This window comes from Vulpes vulpes, chromosome 1, assembly GCF_048418805.1.
Source record: "Vulpes vulpes isolate BD-2025 chromosome 1, VulVul3, whole genome shotgun sequence".
In the NCBI taxonomy this organism is placed as follows: domain Eukaryota; kingdom Metazoa; phylum Chordata; class Mammalia; order Carnivora; family Canidae; genus Vulpes; species Vulpes vulpes.
The window spans coordinates 73,827,888-73,846,056 of record NC_132780.1 but is presented as its reverse complement, the minus strand read 5'-3'; the positions used below and the strand labels follow the sequence as shown (position 1 = coordinate 73,846,056).

At 39.1% G+C, this 18,169-nt stretch overlaps 1 protein-coding gene and 1 pseudogene across 2 annotated transcripts in view; both read left to right on the top strand.

The window, feature by feature from the left end:
- Positions 1-18,169, top strand: part of TULP4 (TUB like protein 4) — a 227,136-nt gene that overhangs the window by 161,792 nt on the left and 47,175 nt on the right. The gene's annotated exons all lie outside the window — the stretch shown is intronic.
- LOC112935161 (U6 spliceosomal RNA) lies at positions 5,293-5,406 on the top strand (annotated as a pseudogene).

Here is an 18,169-nt window from a genome sequence, read left to right as displayed (position 1 = left end):
TACGGGTGTATAATTTTAAAACTGTGTGAGCAGAGGATGAAATGAATTGCATAGAGATCCACAGGGAAGGGGTGGGTCCAGGGGAAGCTGGCTCAGAAGCCTCTTAAAGAATCACAAAGGTGAAGAACAAAGAACATGTCCAGGTCAAAATTAAAATAACAACTATAATTGAACCATAGGTTGGAGAAATCATATTTCCTATCGATATGGTAAACCTTGAGTTAACATTTTAATTATAGAAAATATTCATTCAAATATGCTTTTAAATCTACATAAATCACCAGTTGGTAAAGGCATAGTGGACATAATGATTCACCAAAGTAATTCAACTAGTCAGTATTCATATGGTAGAAAAGTATGCATTTTCAGGAGAAAAATGCAAAATTATATGGTTAGGGTATAGTTTCACTTATTTGCAAAAAATAATAAAATTATACAGATGATACACTGGTTAATGATAAGAGTTCAATCCAAGGATTCTTATTCATTACTGGTAATAATGTGTATTAAACCTTTGGGTAAGCAATTTGGGAGAATATTTCAAAAGTCCTAAAAATTGTCCACCTTGGTCTAGTGATAGACTTTAGGAACTTATTTAAAAGAAACAAAAGGGAAGAAAATAAAAGTTATAGTTCTTAGAGCATTATTTATGATAGTAAAAATTTAGCAACAGCCTATTTGTCTAAAAATAAAATGGTTGAGTAAATTGTGGTATTACCACCAAAAGGATTATAGAGAAAATTGTAGGTTATAATTATGAAGACAGTGGGATAATCTGGAAGAGCTCTTATGATATAATGTTGAGGAAAAAAAAATCAGGATACGAAATAGGGTATGTGATATGATTACTATGTCATAAAACAACCAAAAGAAACCCATCCACATGCTAGAAAGACCTGGAAGGAGACAAAATGCCATGAGTAGGTTGTTTTACAGTGATGAACTTTTGGTTCATTTCCTAAACCCAGTTTTAAATTTTTCTTTAATGTATCTGTTCTACTTTCATGATAAAATAATATATAATAACCTAATAAAGTTATGTGTTGGTAATTCATTTTTTACATTAAAAAGTTGGGGCAGCCCGGGTGGCTCAGCGGTTTAGCGCTGCCTTCACCCCAGGGCCTGATCCTGGAGACCTGGGATCGAGTCCTGTGTAGGGCTCCCTGCATGGAGCCTGCTTCTCCCTCTGCCTGTGTCTGTGCCTCTCTCTCTCTTTGTCTGTGTCTCTCATGAATAAATAAAAGCTTTAAAAAATAAAATAAAATAAAAAGTTGACCAGGTAAAACTTTTGTAAGTATAAAGCTTGTGTTTTCCAGGGACAACAAAATCCATAAAATGCCAGGACGTTTCATAGCAGAGATTTTAGCTTAATATTGGTAAAAGTAAGTGGTATAATAAGGAACCATAACTTTTTTCCGTTTTTTGAATTTCCTTCTTTCTTTTTTGAATTGCTTTCCACCAATCATAAACACTCCATGTTTCCATTTTTTTTTCCAATGGTCAATACTTTCTCTTTCTTCTCAAAATTTCTGTTATGAGAGCTACAAAGAAACAGTCACAACTCGAAGTTTCTTCAATGGCTCTGAGGCTCCTAAGTATCTAGGAGCATATATGTGTAACTATACGAAGCATTTGCATTCATTGTGACGTTGTGGTTTTGTAGATGTTTACTGTCCCTAGAGTCTGCTCTGAGAAGTCTGCTGCAGCCTTGCACAGACACCTCTCCCTGCAGGTTTCCTCCTCTGTGATGAGAGGTGTGAATGATTTCCTGCCTGTTTCCTGGGGTTTTTGTAATAATCAAATGAGGGAACACTTGTGAAAGCACTTAAAAATGTCTAAGTGGAAGTCTTGGCTTCCCATTCTTCCCTTGCATTGAGGGATGGAATCTGGGAGGCTTATGTCACAAGCCCCTGATGAGCCATGCCTGCCAGTGTTCCCAAGAGACAGCATACCTGGAGTAACATGCTGGGGCCACAGTAGGGAGGACTTGGCACCTGTCCTTGAGATGCTGGGGGCCAGATGAGGAGACAGACCCACAAATATCCTGTGCTGTGTCCCAGGAGAGCTGCTGGGTATCATGGGCGTGACGGAGTGCAGATGGGCTGCAGCTCCTTGTCTCTGTAGACCTGTCTGCAGGACCAGAATGTAGCTTTAGCTGATGATTGGTCTCCCAGCCCACAACCTCTGTCTGAAGGTCTGCTTTTACTGGTCCTGTATTTGGGGCTAATGGGTAGCTCTCATTCAAGGAAAGTGCTTCATTCACTGCCTTTGAGAAAGGTTGCAGACCCCTGAAGCAATGAGGGTCCTAAGAATTTAAAGTAGAGAAAAGATGTATGGGATACTCATCATATTTGAGCTGAGACATGAAAAATAAAATTCCTTCCTCTATGTCACTCTTTCATATCTCTTGCTTGGTTTGATAATTATTAATGAGGAAAGAGTATGAAGACAATTTGAAATGTAGTGCCTTGAGCTCTTACATTGGGAGCTGGTGTTTAAAGCTATGCCTCCTCCATCTCATGTCTGTCTCTTCCCTTCTCCTGGAGAACCTCCTGCGCTTGACCTGGAGTAAAAACGTCATCTAGGACAAAGCCTCTGCCTCATATCTTGAGAGAGTCCTGAGCATATAGGATTTTAGATTGCTTCCTAACTTTTAAAAATATAAGCAGTATTATTTTACAAGTGAGTTTGAGAGTCTAGCTATTTTCCTACCTGTATATTTTCTTCAGTTTAGAGTGGCATTTCTATACCCTTTCGGGGATTGTAGACTACTTCAAATATCAGATGGAAATTGGGAACCCTTTTCCTGGAAAAATGTGTATATGTACATGTGTGATTGTATTTATCACTTTGCATAGAATGTTGGGAGCTCATAGGATTCCATGCATGAACTCTTTCTTCGCCCTTCAGATTCTTCATCTAGACAGTCTAGAAGTGACATTTGGGATAATCATCCCCAACATTACAGAAAAGAAACCTGCCATATATACATACCTACCTTAAATTCAGCGCCTAGTATTTTGCTGTATGTGCGCACTCTCCTCCTCTTCCCCATCTCCCTCCCTTCCTCCTCTTTCTCTCCCTACATCCATACAGTTTTTGCAGTACTATTTTTGAAAATAAGTTGTAGACATTGTGCATGTCACTGAAATATTTTCAACATGCTTGTTTTAAGAATAAAATCATTCTCCTACATTATCACCCCCAACAAAGTAGCAGGTATCCAGGCTACTTCACACCTCCCCAATTGTTTCAAGAATGTGTTTTGTAGGTCTTTTCTTTTCTTTTCTTTTCTTTTCTTTTCTTTCTTTTTTCTTTTCTTTTCTTTTTTCTTTTCTTTTCTTTTCTTTTCTTTTCTTTTCTCTCTCTCTTTCTTTCCTTCCTTCCCTTTCTCTCTCTCTCTCTTTCTTTTTCTTTTTTTTTGTATATGGAACTGGGATCCAGGTTATGTACAGCAATTGTTTATGTCTTCAGTCTAGAAAAAAAAATTTTTTTTAATGATGTTGCCTTTCTAACCAGTTTAGCGTGGATACTTTGTAGAATATTCACACTCTAGACTTGTAGCATTGTTTACCCATAGTATTATTTAACTTCTATTAGCCTCTGTTATTTTCTATCACCTGGAAGTGAGGTTGAGATTAGATTTGGATTAAACAGTTTGGGTAACAATAGTTAATAGGTGATACCCTGTCATTCACACTGAGCCACGTTAAAAGACATATAATGTCTCATTATCCCAATAGGAGGGGAGCTGAGTCTGATGGAACCTTTGTAAAAACAACTTTTTCATAGCATGTTTTTAATTTCTTCTATACTTCTGGTGAATTTTTTCAGGTGATATGTTTCATTTCAGACTAAAATTTATCTTCCAGTAAATTGCAAGAAGGGAATGTGGTCCTACCTGGAGTTTATATAGTAGGTGAAGACTGTCTTAGTCTCCTCAGGCTGCCATACAGAATTCTACAGGCTGGAGATCTTAAACATCAGGCATTTATCTCTCACAGTTCTGGTAGATGGAAGTCAATATCAGGTGTTGGCAGGCTTGGTTGCTCTTGAAGACTCTCTCCTTGGCTTGCAGGTGAATACCATCTTCCTGTGTCCTCACATGGCCTTTCCTCTGTGTGCTCATCCCCAGCAACTCTTCCTCTTTATATAAGAACACCAGTTCTCTTAGTTTAGGGCCCTATCTTTATGACCTCGTTTAACTTTACCTCTTTACAGGCTCTATCTCCAAATACTGTCACATTAGGGGTTAGGGCTACTGCACATGAATTTCAAGTGGGATACAAACATTCAGTCTATAACAGCCTCATAAAAAATAAAGAGTCTTCAAAAAGTATTTTGAAGAATAGGAAATTCACAGAAAGACACTTCTATAAATTCAGCTTGATAAACTTGAGATGTATTTATAAATAGAACAGTCTTTGTGGGGCTTGGAAGAAAAAGCAAATGATATAAATAGAAAATGTCAGAGAAATAAATATAAATATGACTGGAGAAAAAATTTCTATGGGTCCTAAGATGATTAAGAGTAATGCAGAAATGAAGCTCTTGCCATTACTAGGAAACACCCAGCATCACAGCAGTGTGTAGGAGGAGAATGCTTAGTTCCCTCTGCGCTCTCCAGGAGTCTGGGAGAACGCTATGCCTCTTGGTATAGGAAAGTGCTTTGAGATATTCACATTTCCACATGTCCATCCAGCATTCTCTGAGTCTTAGATGAACATCAGTTCACTTGGAGAGCCTTTGAACCAGAGAAGGTTGTTGAGAAGTTGAGGTGCATTTCCATCAGGAAAGGTAGAGATGCCAGCACATGACCCAGTGTGTTTAGACATGAGTGTGACTCTCCTGGAACGGTGAAGAGTAGTGGATCTGTGTCCATGGAAGATGGGACAGAGGAACAAGCCTCAGACTCACATCTGAGGAATTTAGGTTAGAAAAGGAAGAGCACACCTAAACCAGTACAGGAAGAAAACTCTAGTTCCCACCCTTCTTGAGAGAACAAACATCTTGCAAGAAGAAAGCTCCCAGGAACACCCTCCTACTGAAGACTCAAGGAGGTCTGCAGAGAATGACTTCTCAGGGTGGCAGTTTGTCTTTTCCTCTTCCTGGTTACCCCTTATCCACTACAGCCCCTGGACTGCGGCACATGCATAGCTTGGGTGTCTAAACCACCTGGATTTATTTTAAGGGGATCCCAAGGCATCAAGCTGTGTATACTTGAGGGAAGTCAGCAACACCCATTGTCACTCATAGCACTGACCCCAGATCAGATGACGTGCGGTTCACCCAGTGCTCAGTTTGGCAGCACAGCGTATACTAATAACATTGGAATGATGCAGAGAGGATTAGCATGGCGTCTGCGCAAGGATGATGTGCAAATGCCATGTGGTTCATCCAGGCCTTGAAGCTTCCTCCCTGACTCAGTGGGTCTTTTCAGGGATCTCAGTCCTCACTGTTGGCTTTTCTTTGCAGCTGCTCCTGCTTTCTACTCTGGCAGACCAGTTCTCTCCCCAGGCCCCCAGAGCTGCAGAGCTCTTTCCTTGAGTGAAGCCTCTTTTCCAAGCAGCATAGGGTTTCACATTGCCCTACCCGCTGCTCCCCACAACTCCAGCTGAGGTGTCTGTGACCCCAGTCCGCAGATCTAGGCCTCATGGTTTCTGCACAGTGCTCTCCCCCCAGCTGGCAGCGAGGCCTCAGGTTGCCAGATCCAGTCCCTGTTCCAGCCTTGTCTTGCCTCTTCCCAGTATGGTCCTTCATACCCTGCTCTTGGAAGCCTTCTCAGCTGCTGCCTTTGCCGACACATCCACCTCGGGCTCCTGTGTTCATTCCTTCTTCTCACCTGGTTCACTTGTCTAGGGCTCCAATGTTGGCTGTTTCCCCTTTTTCCTCTCCTTGGGGCGATTTCTCCCACTGCCACAGCCTATCAGCTTCCACCTGAGTACATAGGCTCCCCCAGCTGCGAACGACATGCACCATCTGCCCTCCTGTCCCTCATGCTGAGCACTGGCTTCCTGGACCCTACTCAAATCCACATGATTCCAACCTAGCCTGTCAGTGTTCCTCCCTGCCCCATCCTCTGTTGCTGACCGTGTACAACCAACCCGGGAATTATGCTGGACTTGGCATCTTCCTTACCTTCACCCTCCGCTTAGTCACCAAGGCCTTGTGATTCCTTCTTTTTTTCTTTTTTGTGTAAGATTTTATTTATTTGTTCATGAGAGACACAGAGAGGCAGAGACATAAGCAGAGGGAGAAGCAGGTTCCTGCAGGCAGCCCAATGTAGGTCTCAATCCCAAGACCCAGGGATCATGACCTGAGCCAAAGGCAGATGCTTAACCACTGAGTCACCCAGGTGTCCTTATTACACTTTTTAAATCCTTTGGTGTCAGGAATTATTTATTTATATTTAGATGCTAACGGTGGTTCATTCAGCTTACATGAAAGTATTTAAACTCAGACACCTTGCATTCTGTAATATGTAATAGGGCTGCTGGATTTAGTGACTTGCAGGCTCTTGCCATCACTACTCTTCCTCAGCTTAGTTCTCTGGCTGATTTCTTCCATCTGTCAGTGGCTGCTTCTGCCACACTGGGCTGCCTCTTTCTTGGCTTCTCAGGAGCAAAAGAATGAGTGACTTCAAATCTTTGAAGTTACTTAGAGATCTCCTTTGGGACGCCTGGGTGGCTCAGTGGTTGAGCCGTCTGCCTTTGGCTCAGGGCATGATCCCAGAGTCCTGGGATCGAGTCCTGCATCAGGCTCCCTGCAAGGAGCCTGCATCTCCCTCTGCCTATGTCTCTGCCTCTCTCTCTCTCTCTCTCTCTCTCTCATAAATAAATAAATAAAATCCTTTAAAAAAAAATCTCCCTTTGCCTGCAGCACTGGCTTGTAGACTGTGTTCCTCACAGACTTCTGTGGGTGGAGCTGCCTTCCTGGGGCAGGAGATGGAGAGAGCTTCGGGGAGGAGGGGTCCAGGAACACCCAGACCATATCCCAGGGCAAGTCTGCCTCTGTCTGTTTTAGATATGAAACTGGGATGATGTTTTACATTTCGTTTTTTAGGGAAAATCTGTAATATAAGTGTAGGAGTCTGGTCCCTCTCTAACATTCTATTTATTTTTACTAAGGTTTATTAAATTAAAAAGCTGCAGTTCAAAAATAAAAAAAATAAAAAAAATAAAAAGCTGCAGTTCTTAAAAGCCAAATAGTACTACTCGGTTTATCATGAAAAATTTAAAAAACAAACAAAACACCAGCATCTTTTAGTTCCTGGTGCTGTCCCTCCTGCTCCCTGATTCCCAGCCCCTGTGGCAGCCACTTGTAACTCTCTGTGTTTCTCTCCCTATTTCTAAATTATGGGCTTGTTCAATCAGATCTTGATGTCTTGGACTCAGGTGTTCTTTACTGACTTCCCCCCTGGGAAGCGAGAACCTGGCTCTTTTGGTGTGCCCCTTGCCTCCCCAGCATCCTCTGCCCGCCCCCCACCTCCCAGTGAGCCCCTGCCGCCCCAGGCCATCCGTCTTCTGCGCTTATGGTGTGATTCACAGGTGACCGGTGCACAGAACCAGGGTTGCGTTTCCTGCCTCATGCGCTGTTAGATTGGCCCATGGTTAATAACGTCACCTTACTTATTGCTTAGTTGTCTGTGTACCAGTCACTGATTAGTTCCTACACACCCTTCCCCTCCCCCTACAAAAAATACTAGAAATCTTCTCTGAACGTATTCCACCCCTCGGGAGGTGGTTTTCTGGCACTGTCCCTCCTGGGGTGCTCGGCCCTCTGCCCCAGCAGCACAGCTGGCACCCTGTGTGTAGGTTCCCTTCTCTCCTCTGGTAAGGGAGCCCCTATTTCTGGGGTCACACGCCTTTATTTGTATCTTAATGGAGCATATCTTCCAGTTGAAAATTTCCAGACGATTATATAGCTGGGACACAGCAACCCTTTTGCAGCCTGTCCTTCCAGCTCTTTGCTATTTTCTTTTCCATCTTTCTGGAAATCTTATTACTCAGATGTTGTCCTCCTAGACTGATGATTTCGTTTTAATTCCTTTTCTTTGCCTGCTTATCCTTTGCCTTTCCAGAGGCTATCCTCAGCTGTATCTTCCAAGTTTCCTTTGACTGTTAAAAAATTAATGTTATTTTCAATTTTTAGGAGCTCTTTTTTTCTTTTCTGATCTTTTTTATGACAGCATCACTGTATTTTGGCTAACTGAATTTAAATTAAAAAATAAAATTTAAAATTTAAAAAACTAGCATCATATTATTTCATGGAGGATGAAACAACACAAAGATATTAATTAGAGGTTTTGAAGTATCTTTCTGTATTCTTCATTGTCTTTTTCCTTCAGGTTCTTTTTGGCATTGTTTTGGCTTCTCGTTTTCATATTAGATGCTTTTCTCAAATGTCTAGTTGTCATTGCTCATCTACTCATATTTAAAAAGGTGGAGACTAAAACCTGACCTGGATACTAGTTGTGGGGGGGCTGCTCTTAACTAATGGGCTTTGCTGTGGGGCTGTGACTGGACCTGTCCTTATATGTGTACCTCACCTGGTGACCCAGGTGGGCTCATTTCTGGCCCTGAGTTGCCGAGCTTTTACTGTGGGCCTCAGGGCTGTGTCTGTGTCAACCCCCACCCTGGACTTCTGTTCAGCCCCTCCAGAGGGCCAGACAGGTGCACCACTTCTGTCTTTGCATGAGAGAGGATGTGTGGGGGGTTGCCTGTTCTTCAGGACTTCCACCCAATCCTCCTGTCTTCTCCCCACCTTCACCTCCACTCTCAGAAAGGCCTTTGGCTTCTCTGGCACAAACCAGCTTACTCCTTGTCTTCTTCCTTGCTGTATGTTTGGGCTTCAGCTTGCTCGGGTCTGTTTGGTCACTTACCATCCATCTGCTCTCCAGTGGCTAGAAGTTGGCTTCTCTGTCCACTGACCTTCTGTCTCCAGTTCTCTGTTAAAGTTTCACACACATTACTGGTAATCGAGGGTTTGGGAAGGTGTCCAGGTCATCACGTGACCCCACATAACTTAATAGCCACCTCTCTGGCCCCTGTTCCCCTTCACACTAGCCACAGGGGACTATTATGCTTTCCTAAATTCAGGTGCTTTCCTGACTTTGCTTATGCTGTTCCTCCTTCTCTTGCCCCTTGTCTGTCCAGGGAAGTTCCACCTGTCCTTGAAGACCTAACAGACGTCACCTCTGTATAGGTCGCTGCCTTCCTCTCTTCCCCAGCCAGGCAGAGGTTCAGTCAGTTCTGGCTCCCTGGCTCTGGTGTTGCAGGAGCTCCTCCTCTGTACTGAGAGGGCATTTTGTAACATTTTCCACATCTTGTAACTGTTGGTGTTTTCTTCCTTACAGTGTGTGAGGGCAAGGACCACGCCTCATTCTTCCCTGTAGCCAGGACTCCTTAGGGCAGTAATGTAGGCATGCAGTGAGTAAGGGAAGAATGTTTTCCCTGAAGTTGCAGCTTCCCTCCTCTTTCTGCTTGGAGATGATTAAGTCCATGGCCTTGCCTAAGGAGTTGCCATATTCGCTACCCATCCCCAAGTACCACACACACAGGAGGAATAACTGGTTTAGCCCGCATACCCTGCCCTATGAGGACTCAGCACTAGGTTTTCTTTTATTCACTTTTTTACAGAAAATAAACTATTTTATACAGAAAAGTCTTAAATTTGAGGGGGTTTTCACATCTACCAGTGGATGGTAGATGGAAGATTTCCATTTGGTGTGGAGATTTCATTAGTTATGACTGATTAGATTCAGGTATCTTTTGTTTGTTTTTTATTTTTCAGGCTTTACGGTTATCCTTCCTTTAGAAAGCAGTTTGAATGGGGATCCTAATGTCTGAATTCTCCTTCCTACTCAAATCCAAAAGCAGTTTCTGAATGTGAATCATTGTCAGTTTAATCCCAACCCATGGTGTAGAAAACCCAGCTCAGAATTATTAGATATTAGGATACCCTGCCAAGAAAATACACGTGATGTCTTTGGATGAAAGCCTTTGCAAGATGACATGTTCCTGTTTCCTGGCATGCTGCCCGTGCCGTGCTACCTAAGGACAGCAGGATAGAATCAATGACATCTTCACAGACCACCTGACCTCAGACTTGTTTTCACCTTTTCTTCCTGTGTCATATCTGTCCCCTCTTTACCTCTCTCCATCTTTTCTTTACTCTGTAGTAATGACAATTTTTTAATTTATCCTGAACCAATAGACTTTTTCTGTGTTACAATTCTGAAATTCTCTCCTTATCCAGTGTGCCTCTGACACATATTCATGATGAACATCCTAGAATTACATTAGGAAGTTTACAGCCCAAGAAGGAAACTTTAAGCCTCATTGCCTTTAATGAGGACACAAGTCAGTATTTTTTTAAATAATAAAAACAAATGCTTATTGTTTATCAATTTTAGAAATACCTATAATTACTTCATAGAGTTTATCCAGGTGATGAAAGATGCAAACCATGATTAAATTATACAGCAGAGGGCAGCCCAGGTGGCTCAGCAGTTTAGCGCCACCTTCAGCCCAGGGCCTGATCCTGGAGACCTGGGATCAAGTCCCACCTCGGGCTCCCTGCATGGAGCCTGCTTCTCCCTCTGCTGCTCTCTCTCGCGCGCGCTCTCTCTCTTCTCTCTCTCTCTCTCTTTTTCTCTCTATGTCTCTCATGAATAAATAAATAAAATCTTTTAAAAATAAATAATACAGCAGAGATATGTGTGGTTATCATGAACTTAGAAAATACATCAAGAGCACAATTTCCCATATGATAAAGGAAAGAGAACTAGAGCTTTAACAATACACTTTCTTCTCCAGAGTATGTATAGATGGTCCCCAACTTACGATGGTTTGACTTGATACTTTGACATTATAATGGTGCAAAGGCAATATACATTTAGTAGAAACCATACTTCAAATTTTGAATTTTAAATTTTAATTTGGTGTGAAATGAGAATTTTTTACTCAATATATCTTTTTGCTAAATGTCTAGACATAATTCTCCATGATTAGAGGTAATGTTTGTTTATAAACACTAAAACTTTTATTTAAAAGTAGGAGGTCTTGGGACACCTGGGTGGCTCAGTGGTAGAGCGTATGCCTTCAGCTCAGGGCATGATCCCGGTTCAGGGATTAAGTCCTGCATCAGGCTCCCTGCGAGGAGCCTCCTTCTCCCTCTGTCTGTCTCTGCCTCTCTCTCTCTGTGTCTCTCTTGAATAAATTAAATCTTTAAATAAATAAATCAAAGAAGGAGGTCCTGGGGCACCTGGGTGACAGTCATTTAAGCATCGGACTCTTGGTTTCAGCTCAGGTCATCATCTCGGGTTTGTGAGATAGAGCACTCCACACTTGGCAGGGAGTCTGCTGGAGATTCTTTCCCTCTGTCCCTGCCCTGGCTCAGGTTTGCACACATGCTCTCTCTCAATTAAGTAAATAAATATTTTAAAAAACAAAAAAGGTCTTAAGTAATAAAATAGACCTAATACTTAGGCAGTTTCAACCATGATTTCAAATAAAGTAGAAGTCTGGATCAGTCTTAACCCCACGGTAAGAGTTTCTTTCTTTTTTTTTCTTTCTTTTTTTTTTTTTTCAGATTTAGCACCTACAGGTATAAGTGGGGTGACATCTTCTCCTCTAGCCTCTGTTCTGATGTTACTGTTTTGGTTTTGTGTTCTTTGACCTAAGAAGAGAGAAAGTATATTCTTTTTGCTTTTGGATTCAAAGTCTAGATCCTAAGTCTCTTCTCAGCAGCTGAAAGGGGTTTTTTCACAAAATGTAGTCCCTCCACATCTGCTAATGTGATTGGTGATCCCAAATCCAGCAGTGTTTGTCCACCACCTTTAAATCCTGCTGGTGCCATGATGGGGACAACAATGAGAAAAATCACTAAAAGTACCCATCAGAACTCGGTAGTATCTATCAAATGAAAGCTGTTTTTATGACCTACATTGCAAAAATATTAACACATTAATCAATTGAAAGCAATAATTATTCATTTACTTTTTATGTATAAGGTTATGATTGAAGTACCAACATAGGACTCAAGATTTGCTAACTCTCCAGAAGTGTTCTAAGTGATAAATAATTCTGGACGGTTTTTAAGCTAGGTAATCTTTAAACTTTGATTATTAAAAAATCAGTAGCACATCAAAAATAAATAGAACAAAGAACCCACATATTTTGCCACATTTGCCTTTTATCCTTTTATTCTTTTTTTGAATTTGCTGTCCTTAAGGTAAATCCCCAATAGCTTGACTTACTTCATTATAAACCCTTTTAGAACATGGCATTTCCTTCGGTAACCACAGAGCCATGCTCACACGGCCTGTTTACTTTGAAGAAGGCTCTTGTCAGATTGAAGTAAATCACTTGTCTGGTACTTGGATTAGCCTGTGGCTTTAAAGAAGGACATGTGTTGCACAGAGGAGAGGGGTATTTATTGTGAAGTTTTTCTGTGTCTTGCACTATAACATAGGAAACAACTTCTAAAGGAAGCTTTAAAAAGTCATGTAGGTCTTTGTTTCTCAGCTAAAAAAGTGGTGTTGCTATCACAGTTTTATAAGTGAAAAGTAAATGGCTGATACCTGACATACAAGTAATGACTACTTCATAGTTGAGGACAGCTCTTTGACAGAATAAAAGTCAAACTTTACAAAACCAAATTAAAAAGAATCACAATATATTATTTGCAAGGAGTTTTTTATTCACCCTGAAATACTTCCCTTTGCTGGGCCCGTTAAGTGCTGGTGTTTGAAGTGACTCCATTGATTGCCCCTGGTCCTCCTCCTGGTCTTTTAAGGTAGTCATTATAGGTACTATATCAGTTTTAGCTTCACTGGGAAGACTTGAAAGCTCAACACAATAAGAAAGAAACATGGAGCTCTCTCTGACATAAGCTCTTATACTCAAATTATTTATCATTTTTAATATCCACCAACTCACTAGAATAATGCCTTAGTGATTCATTCCTATGCTGAAGACCCTTAATCATGAGTGAACTGTAAGTAAGTTAAAGGACCTATGCAGTAGAGCTCCTACCTAGCAGTTTCTGGAAACAACTTTGAAATTAGATTTAATCTAAAGGGCGATTGGAAAGGGTGGAAAGGGTGATTTTTTTCCTTGCCTCCCCGTTAGATTTTCCCATGACTTTTCAGTAGTGTGTGTACTACAAAAGGGAAGCCCATTTTATTTTAAGCCCTAAAGGGGACATATATAGGAATGATTTTTGCCAAACTAGACAGGGAGGATATGAATAACAATTAAAGAAAATAATAGAAACATACTTAGGAAGGGAAGTCAGGAGATGGCCTCCTACCCTTCATGGCTATCTTTATGCAACTGTTGATACTGTTTAGTTTTTTAGATTTTTCCATTCTGTTATTCTGGAAGTTCTGTTGAACTCTTCATAAGAGAAAATAGATTTCTTTAGCAAACAGGTGCAGCTACTATGTTTATACTTTTTTGTCAATGCTATTTTGGTTAACTGACAATGGTAATTAAGATGTGTAAAAAAAAGATGGGTAAAAAATAAATTGCTCTTTGTTATATCTGGATTCAGATAATTGATGAATCACTATATAGACACTCAGTATAGATAAATTATAAAATACATTAAATGAAAAAACATTTCTTGAAATTTGCATTGAACAACTTAATTTAAGAATGAAATGGGGGATGCCTCAGGAAGGAATGGAAGGAACTGAACCATATGTTCAGCATTCTGATTTTTTCTGGCTTCCGTCTCACTGATCTCAAAGGGCTAGCAGGATGCCTGGGTGCCACTGAGAACTAAGATAGTGGTTTGAATTGGGGTGGCAGTACTCACAATAGTCCCTTCCCCTGGCCCAATGCAGAGTAAGCAAGAGAGGAAAAGAAGGACAAAAGGACTGTAAGACTGGCATAAAACAATTAACAAGATGGCAATAGTAGGTTCTATCCTTTCAATTATTACTTTAAATGTAAACGAATTAAACTACCCAGTAAAAAGACGTGGAATAGTTGAATGGATTAAAAAACAAAATCAAAAAACGAAGCCCAACTGTATGTTTCCTACAAGATACTCTCTTTAGATTTAAGATATGTATCCCAAAAATAAAAGAATGGGAAAAGATAGCTCCCTGCATCCCTTAGCCAAAAGAGAGCAGGGATGACTGTATTTATGTCAGACAAAATAGACTTTAAGTCAGAAACTGTCACAAGAGACAAAGACAGACATTATATAATGGAAAAAGGGTTAATTCACCTGGAAGATCGAACAATTATAAATATATATGCATGTAACATCAAAGAACCTAAATATATAAAACACTAAATATATAAAGTAAACATTGATAGAACTGAAAAGAGAAACAAGCAGCAATATATATAGTAATGGTAGGAGACTTCACTACTCCACTTTCAATACAGGATAGTATATCCAGACAGAAAATCGGTAAAGAAGCGGTGCATTTTAACAACACTATAAACCAAGTGGACCTAACAGATATATACAGAATATTTCACCCAAAGGAAGCAGAATATACAGTCTTTTGAAGCACACAAGAAACATTCTCTAAGATAGATCATGTGTTGGGTCACAAAATGAATCTTAACTAATTTAAGAAAATTGAAATTACATCAGGTATCCTTTTGAATCACAATGGAAGGAAACTAGAAATGAATATCAGAAGTAATGCTGGAAAATTCGAAAATATGTATAAATTTAAGAACGCACCCTTGATTAACCAAATGGGCCAATGAAGACATAAATGAAAATTAGAAAATACCTAAAACTAATGAAAATGAAAACACAACATGCCAAAACTTATGGGATGTAGCAAAAGTTATACTAAAAGGGAAATATATATAAGTAATAAATACTGACCATGCAAAAAGAAGAAAGATTTCAAACAATCTAACTTTATATCTCAAGGAACTAGAAAAAGAAGAAACTTAGCCCAAGTTAGCAGAAGGAAAGAAATACTAAGGCTTAGAGCAAAAATAAAATGAAATGGAAAATAAAAAAAAAAACAATAGAAAAAAAACCTAATAGTTGATTTTTTTAAAAAAGATCAACAAAATTGTTAAAACCCTAAGTAAAGGAGATGATTTAAGTAAAATCAGATATGAAAGAGGAAGGGTTGCCTGGCTGTCTCAGTCAGTAGAACATGCAACTCTTGATCTCTGGGTTATAAGTTTGAGCTCCACACTGGGTGCAGAGATTGCTTAAAAATCTTAAATAAATAAAAAAAATGAAAGAGGAGATACTGTAACTAATGTCACATAATTAGTGATAGAAAGTAATAGAAAGGATCATTAGAGATTATTATGAACAATTCCATGCCAACAAATTGGATAACCTAGAAGAAATGTATAAATTCCTAGAAACATATAACTTACCAAGATTGAATCATGAAGAAAAAGAAAATCTGAGCAGACCTATAACTAGCAACTAGATTGAATCAGTAATCAAAAATCTCACAAGAAAGAAAATGCCAGGGCCAGATGGCTTAATTGGTAAATTCTGCCAAACATTTAAAGAATTAACACCATTCTTTCTCTCACTCTTCCAAAAACTTGAAGAGCAGGGAACACTTCCAAACTTATTTTAAGAGGCTAGCATTACCCTGATACCAAAGCTTGACAAAGGCACTGTAAGAAAAGAAAATTATAGACCAATATCCCTGATGAATATAAATGCAAAAATCCTCAACAGAATACTAGTAAACTGAATTAAGCAGCAAGTAAAAAGGATCATATACAGTAATCAAGTGGGATTTATTTCTGGTAGGCAAGGATGTTCAACATATGAAAATCAACTAATGTGATACCCCACATTAACAATATAGGATAAGAACCGCATGATCCCTCTCAAAGACACAGAAAAAAACATTTGACAAAATTAAAAAAAAAAAATCTAAACTAATATTAGAAAGGAATTACTTCAACATAAAAAAGGCCACATATGAAGATCCCATGGCTAATATCATGCTTAATGGTGAAAAACTGAAAGTTTTAGCTCTGGGATCAGGAACAAGACAAAGATGAACACTCTATCCATTTCTATTCAATATAGTACTGCAAATTTTAGAGCAACTAGGCAAGAAAAGGAAAGACATTCAAATAGGAAAGAAAAACATAAAAATATCTGTTAACAAATGATATGATCTTAAAGGTAGAAAACCCTAAAGGGTACACACACACACACACACACACACACACCTGTTAGAATAAACAAATTCAGTAAAGTTGCAAGATACAAAATCAGTATACAAAAATCAGTTGCATTTTTATATACTAGCAATGAACTATCTGAAAAGGAAATGGAGAAAACAATCCATATGTGCAATAGCATCAAAAAATATGAATAAATTTAACCAAGGAGGTGGAAGACTTACAGGGAAAACTACTAAACAGTAATGAAAGAAATTAAAGACCACACAAATAAATGGGAAATATATCATGTTCATGGACTGAAAGAAGACTTAATATTGTTAAAATATCCATACTACACAAAGCAATCTACAGATTTAGCACAATCCATATCAAAATCCCAGTGGCATTTTTTACAGAGATGAAAAAAACAATCCTAAAATTCAAATGGAACCACAAAGGACCTGAAATAGCCAAAACTGTTTTGAGAAGAACAAAGCTGTACGAATCACACTTCCTGATTTCAAAATACATTACAGAGTTACATTAAATAAAACAGTGTGGTACTGGGATAAATACAAGCATAGAAACCAGTGAAACAGAATAGAGAGCCCAGAAATTAACCAATGCATATATGGTCAACTGTCTTCCAACAAGGCTGGCAAGAATATACAGTGAGGAAAGGATAATCTCATCAACATATGGCTCTAGGATAAATACATTCATATACAAAAGAATGAAGTTGGACTCTTGTCTTACAGCGTATACAAAACTCAGAATGGATTCAAGATTTAAACTCAAGACCTGAAACTGTAAAACTCCAAGAGGAAAACATTGGGAAACTTCATGTTATTGGTGTTGGCAATGATTTTTTTGGTTATGACACCAAAAGCATAGGCAGCAAAAGCAAAATTAGACAAGTGGGATTACATGAAACTAAAAAGTTTCTGCACGGCATAGAAAACAACAGAATGAAAAGGCAACCTTGAGAATGGGAGAAAATATTTGCAAACTGTATGTGATAAGCAGTTAATATCCAAAATATAAAAGGCGCCCCTTCAATTAAATAACAACAAAAAAATTTAAATAGCCAGATTAAGAATACACAAAGGACTTGAATACAGATTTCTTCAAACAAGTAAGTGAAAGATGCTTAACATTCCTAATCATCAGAGAAATGGAAATCAAAACCACAATTAGATACCACCTGTTAAGAGTACTATTGTTAAAAAAAAAAAAAAAAAAAAGACAAATGTTGGCTAGGATGTGGAGAAATTGGAACTCTTTATGCTTTTAATGGGATTGTAAAATGTTGTAGCTATGGAAAACAGCATGGAGGTTCCTCAAAAAATGAAAAATTGAACTACCCATGCAATGCAGTTATCCCAAAGTTCTTTCAGGTATTTATCCAAAAGAGTTGAAACCAGGGTCTTGAAGAGATATTTGCACAACTTTGTTCACTGCAGCATTATTCACAGGTAGCCAAGATGGGGAAACAACATAAATGTCCATCAGTGAGTGAAAGGGTAAACAAATGTGTTTTGTTCATATACACAGTCCAATATTATCCTTAAAAAGGAGGACTGGATAAAACATGGATAATCCTTAAGAATATTATCCTAAGTGAAATATTCTGGTCACTGAAGGCCAAATACCATGTGATCTCACTTAAGTGAGGTATCTAAAATAGTCAAACTCATAGAAGGAGATAGTGGAATGATGGTTGTCCAGGGCTGGAGGGAGGGGAAAACAAGAAGTTGCTGTTCAATGAGTATTAAAGTTTGTAATGCGAGATGATTAAACTCTAGAGATCTGCTGGATAACATTGAGCCTGTACTTAACAAGACTGTATTGTACACTTAAAAACTTGATGGTGTAGAACTCACTTGATGGTGTTAAGTTTTTTTTACCACCTTAATGTATTGAAGGTCTAAATTTATTTGGAAATCTGTTTCTTGTTCAATGTTCTGTTTTCTTCATAGGCCTTTATCAATACCACAGCACAGTGGTGGCTGTGGTTTGATGCAGAATCCTTGTAT